A 6,247-nucleotide genomic window follows, 5' to 3' on the forward strand; every position below is an offset into this window, starting at 1 on the left:
TATGGTTTAATGCTATTAAGTTTTAGATTCGTTTCTTGTCAGTGGCGAGTTTGAACTATATTATTACTAGTCCATTATGAAATTAATCTCATTCATTCTCTTTAGTGTAGATAATATCATTTGTTCAAAACAAAATAAATAAATAACTACATAATTGACAATTATTGCCTAGGGAATAATAATTGACCGAATGTATGTCCTCTTCTTAAATAAATTGCTTGGTGCTGATAATCCATCTTATTGTTCTATTTTCTCATCCCCATTTTTTATAAAATCTCAATATTGTGGCCAATTTATTTAACAAAGGAGAGAGAGGGTTCGGCAAGAGAGGAGAAAGTTTAGGGATTTCTCTGTATATATGAGATGTGTTATTCTCCTTACACAATGCTTTTATTTATAGTAGTAAAGAGTAGACGAATACTTGTCCTCCATAAAGAAAAGTGCGTGAGAAAGTGCAAAGTCAAATTAAAAGTCTACGGGACGTACATCAGGGATATGACCAACCCAAGATGGGTGCCTCGTCAAATCCTCTTTAGGTAGCAAAACCCAAAGGGAAAAATGCTCCTAATTGTAGGAAAAAAGAGTACATTAAGATCAAGCGAGTATACTTCAGGTTACTCCCCAGCTAACAATGTTACAACTCAAAAAGTTTATGCATAACAACTCCTTGAACAAGCTTCTAGAAAATCATCTTTGGTAAAGATTTGGTGAAGAGGTCAGCCAGGTTGTCCTAGGAGCGGATTTGCTTGACTTCAATCTTCTGATGCTCTTATTACTGATGTGAGAAGAAGAACTTCGATGAAATGTGCTTAGTGTTGTCTCCTTTGCTGTATCCATTCTTAAGCTTTTTGATACATGCTACATTATCTTCATAGATTGTTGTAGGGACATCAACGACGAAATAAGGATTGCAAGTACTTCAAATAAGTCCCACAACTACTCTCAGTCAAAAGCATTCCCTGAGTAGTTTCATGTAAGGCGAGTATCTTAGCATGGTTCAAAGAAGTGGCAACTGATGTCTGTTTGGTTGGCCTCCAAGATATTCCAGTGCCTCAAACAGTAAAGATGTAACACATTTAAGAGTGCACCTTGTGCTGGTCGGATAAGTACTATGCATCAGCATAACCAACAAGGCATGAATCGACTTAAGAACTGAGGGGGGCTGCAACACCTCCCAGGGATTTGTAGGAATAGAACAAACTCAAATTCGTCGTACCTTTGAGGTAGCAGAAGATGTCTTTAACACTTGTCCAGTGTTTGTGTGTGGGCGCATTGCTATAACTTGCCAAAAGATTGACAACAAAGGAGATGTCGGGGTCTAGTGCACTTAGCTAAGTACAATAAAGTGTCTATCGCACTTCGATATGGAACTTCAGGTTCCAAATTCTCTTTTTCATCTTCCTTTGGACGGAAGGAATCTCATTTGGCATCTAGCGATCGAATGACCATAGGAGTACTCGAAGGCTTCACTTTATCCTCATTAAAATGACGCAACACCTTCTGGGTGTAATTCGACTGATGTACTAGGATTCCATTTGAACAATGCTTGATCTCCAGGGCAAGACCATATTAAGTTTTCTCAAAATCTTTCGTGTCAAATTCCGACTTCAGGTGCACGGCAATTTTCTCAAGTTTTTCAAAAGTCCCAATGAGATTCATGTCATCTACATAAACTACAATGATTGCAAATCTTGAATGTGACTTCTTAATGAACACACAAGGGCATAGTTTGTTGTTCACATATCCCTGACTTATCAAATACTCACTCAGACGGTTATAACACATCCAAGCGGATTGCTTCAATTTATAAAGTGAACGCCACAGCCTAATAGAGAGGGTGTTTCGTGGTCTAGAATTATTTGATCCAGCCAATGTAAGTCCTTCGGGAACTTTCATATAGATTTTCGTATCAAGATCCCCATAAAGATGCACTATTACCACGTCCATAAGCTACATATCTAGTTTTTTGGAAACTAGCAAACTAATAAGGTAGCGGAAGGTAATCACATCCACTACGAGCAAATACGTTTCAATTTTCAATAACCAATCCCAGGGCATTGAGTAAAGCCTTGCACCACAAGACGTGCTTTGTATCGCACTATTTCATTCCTCTTATTACACTTCCTTACGAAAACCCACTTGTAGCCAACGGGCTTAACATGTGGTGGTGTAGGAGTTACGGGACGTTTTGCAAGAGAATCGAGTTCGACTTGGATTGCTTAGTTCCGGTTTAACCAATCAGTTCTACAGTGACATTCATCAATAGAACGAGGTTTAAGGTCATCGCTCAACATGATCTCAGTAACTGCTGCCTATGCTAATGCATTGTCGATTATCATCTCATTTCTACACCAAACATTATCCAAGCTAGTATAGTGGACCAAAATCTCTCGATTCTCGGGAGATGGATTGGTCTATTCCAAGGCCCTTCTATAGTCTATAATTTCCTCATGTGTTGGATACAATAAGTAAGCGATGGTCATATTCACGGTATGATTAACAACTTGTATTGTGGGTTGCCCCTTCTCGGGTTGTGAATCATTTAAACCAAAGGGTCTGCCACGCTTTTGGGTAGGAGCAGAGGATTGGTTAGCCACCAAAGTATGAGGGTTCACCACGGAGGCGTCCCGTCCTTCCAAGAGGGAAGTCTATCATACATTTGGTACATCTATCATTCCAGGCATGTTTGTAGCTGGTATATGTGATCTCTTCACTCTCGCTAGATCAATGAAAGCATCTGCCATGCTCTGAGCTCCGCTCTATCTAGGATGCATCGCACTTCAGTCTCAGGAATGTTGACATTTTTATCTCCCCCTAACGACTGGAAGATTATCTCATAGAAGTGACAATCTGCGAAACGAGTGGTAAAGAGATCACATGTCAAAGGTTCTAAGTAATGAATGATAAACAGAGAATCATAATCGACATAGATTCTCATCCTTCTCTGATGAGCTATTTTAGTATGTAAGGGCGGCGCAATCGGCACAAAAATCACACAACCAAAAACGTTTATCGCATGTCGAGTTTGTATCTGATAACCAACTGAAAGGCGTTATATGGTTAGGTCGCAACAAACCCCAAACAAACCAACATAGCTGGGTGCAATATTGCATAGCCCAAAGCAACGATCGAGAGCTTGGTATGTATAACCAATGATTGCACAATCATTTGAAAGCGCTTAATGAAAGCTTCTATCAGGTGGTTCTGAGTATGAACATAGGGTACTAGATGTTCAACTTCAATCCCAATCGACATGCTGGATGTTCAATTTCAGGGCACACCATCATGATTATCCGATCAAATTTATTCAATTGAATAATGCTAGAGGAAAGTTTTCAATGTGAGTTCTCCAACATCATCCAATCGAATGAATTTGATCGAATAATTAGGGTGGTGAGCCCTGAACTTGATAACCTGAGCCAACAGTTTCAAGAAGACAATGTTTCTTGTAAACAATAATAAGCACACATGTGGCCAACATGTGGAAGTGTCAACCAATAACATAAAGTATCTAAATGGTTCGCAGAGTGGTTGAATCGATCCACAAATATCCCCCTAAATCCTTTGTAGAAAAGTAGGAGGATAAAAATGAATCTTATCATAGGAAGGCTGAAAGATGAGCTTTCCCATATAGGAGGTTTGGCATCATATATCCTTCTGGATCGTGCCTAAGCTTCGTGTTAGGGGATCCCCATGTGAAGATTTGAGGATACAGCGCATCACAACTCGTCGAGGATGTCCTAAATGGCCACACCAAAGCAAAATTTTGTGTGCAATCCTTAAGGTAGGGCCAGCCACATAGTGGCATTCAATGGGCATATGGTTGTAGTATACAGTTCACTCGGGATACGCTTCATCTTCTCTAGAATACGCTTCTAGCCATATTCATAGGAAGTGATACACAAAAATTCAGCTCCTTTTTCTACATAGGTTTTAGTGTGATAGTTATTCTCTCCAGTATCTTTAAAGCTCAACAACGTTATTTCGGAACATGGAGTATAAAGTGTCTCTTTAATGGTCAAATCAGTGCCATTGGACAACACTATACGGGCATGTCCTTATCCTTCGATCAAGTTAGATGGACCTGAGAGGGTGCATTCTTAGGTACAAAGTTAGTGAAATAGGTGCATTCAACGGTGTGCGTGGTTGCACTATTTGCAAGACAACTAACTTCCCTACTAGTCATATCTAGAAATAAATTAATTGAATTGTCACATACATAAAAGGTTCGTAAACATAAATTTTATTCAATTCATTATTCGAGAAAATAATCCATAAACTTAATATCCAAAATTAAGACAAACATCAACAAAATAATCCAAACATAAAGCAAAATTGTTTAAAACTTAAACCAAGAAATAACATAGGGGTTCGCCCTCGCCCAACATAGGGAATTCGGCTCGAGGGGTAAAATTTGGCCAAATGTGGGCCCATGACCAAGAATCTAATCTTCCATTGGGGCAACATCCTCCTGAAAGTCAGAAGCCTCCATCTTTGTATTCTTTGGTTCATCCACTTAAGAAAAGTTTGATTAAAACCTCTTACGACAAGAATGATACTCAGCTACGAACTTGGGAGGAGCTCGCCAAACATGGGACAACGGTCCTTCGAACCACAACGGTAATGTTGTACTTTTATGCACATATATAAGCAAATTCTATCAAAGTACCAAATATCAACATCATATGCGAAAACTAAAAACAATCCCAAAAGAACACAAAAGATTTATGTGATTTGGTGTAAAGTCTACGTCCACGGGTGAAGCACAGCGAGGAATTTCACTAAACAAACGGAGATTACAAAAGAATGTTTAACCCTTTCAACCCAAATCACAAAAATTACCAGTGTTCTTAAAATCGGCCCATGTGGCTGCGTAGGTGCTAAACAGTGAAGGCCCGCCGCGATTCAATGCAAATCATTAATCGATCTGGAGCTAGGCAGCCGCCTAGGCGAACCTAGGTGGCACCTAGGCAGTCCTAGGCATTCCTAGGCGGTTTGGTTTTTTTTCTTTTTTTTTTAATTAATCGTGTGTTTTTTTCTTTTTTAGTTTCATAGTGGTATACTTATGGAAATGGTGTACCTAATTCGCAAAGGATGGACTAATTACAAGTTCATCCAATTGTGAAATGAATTGGAGAACTTTTGAGGGGATACAAAGAAAAGAAATAAACTAGATACAACAAGGTTAAATAATTTAGTCTATGTCCACCCCGGCGAATTTAGAGCCATAAATCTCAACAGTCTCCACCCCGGCGAAAAATTAGCAAACTTCAAAATCAAATACAAACTTCAAATTGGAATAACAAATATAAACACAAAGTGATCACCAAATTCTTTTGAAACTGATCTCCACCACGACTCAAAAAATCCATAAGTCTTCAAATCTTGAAATTTCCTTCAACACTTCTCCAACAAATTCCATTACGGAAACTAACAAATTGAGCCAAAAATTCTATACAAAGCTTTGAAAAACCAAAAAGTGCGAACATTTCAAGAAAGTCATGAACATCAAACTCCACCTTATGACAAATGCAGAGTGAACAAACATTGCCTCAAAGACAAACAAAGGATTTGGTATACAAACTCCCAAGATCATTCCTCCCATCAAATTCTTCGAATATCAAATTTCACCAACGATGCAAAAAACTTCATAATGATTGGCAAGCAAGCCTAAGCCGAACCTGGCTCTAATACCACTTGTTGTACTTTTTATGCACAAACGGAAGCGAATTCTAACAAAGTACGAAATATCAACATCATATGCGAAAACTAAAAACTACCTCAAAATAGCACAAGAGATTTACGTGGTTTAGCATAAAGCTTACATCCACAGGCAAAGCACGGCGAGGAATTTCACAAAACAAACAGAGATTACAAAAGAGTGTTTAACTCTCACAACCCAAATTTCACAAATTACAAACCTTGAACCAAACGAGTAGAGAACTCGAACAAACGGAATTCTCCCAAATTGTTCTCTAACTTATAAATTGGTTCTCACCACATTGCCGAATGAATGAGCCATGAATTTGCCACACACTCATGACTCCAAACGGTGCCCTCCACCCAAAACCCAATTTAGAGAAAACTCTCTAAACTAATGGTGTGGCACACAAAATAAACTAACTCTAAGGTCCTATTTATAGCGCATAGGACTTAGGTTACAATGAGAATTCTAATCCTAATTGGAAGTAAAATCCTAATCCTAATCAAATAGTTAATTAACAAAATCTCTCCACCAAGCAAGGAA

The sequence above is a fragment of the Malus domestica genome, chromosome 15, assembly GCF_042453785.1.
Source record: "Malus domestica chromosome 15, GDT2T_hap1".
NCBI lineage: Eukaryota > Viridiplantae > Streptophyta > Magnoliopsida > Rosales > Rosaceae > Malus > Malus domestica.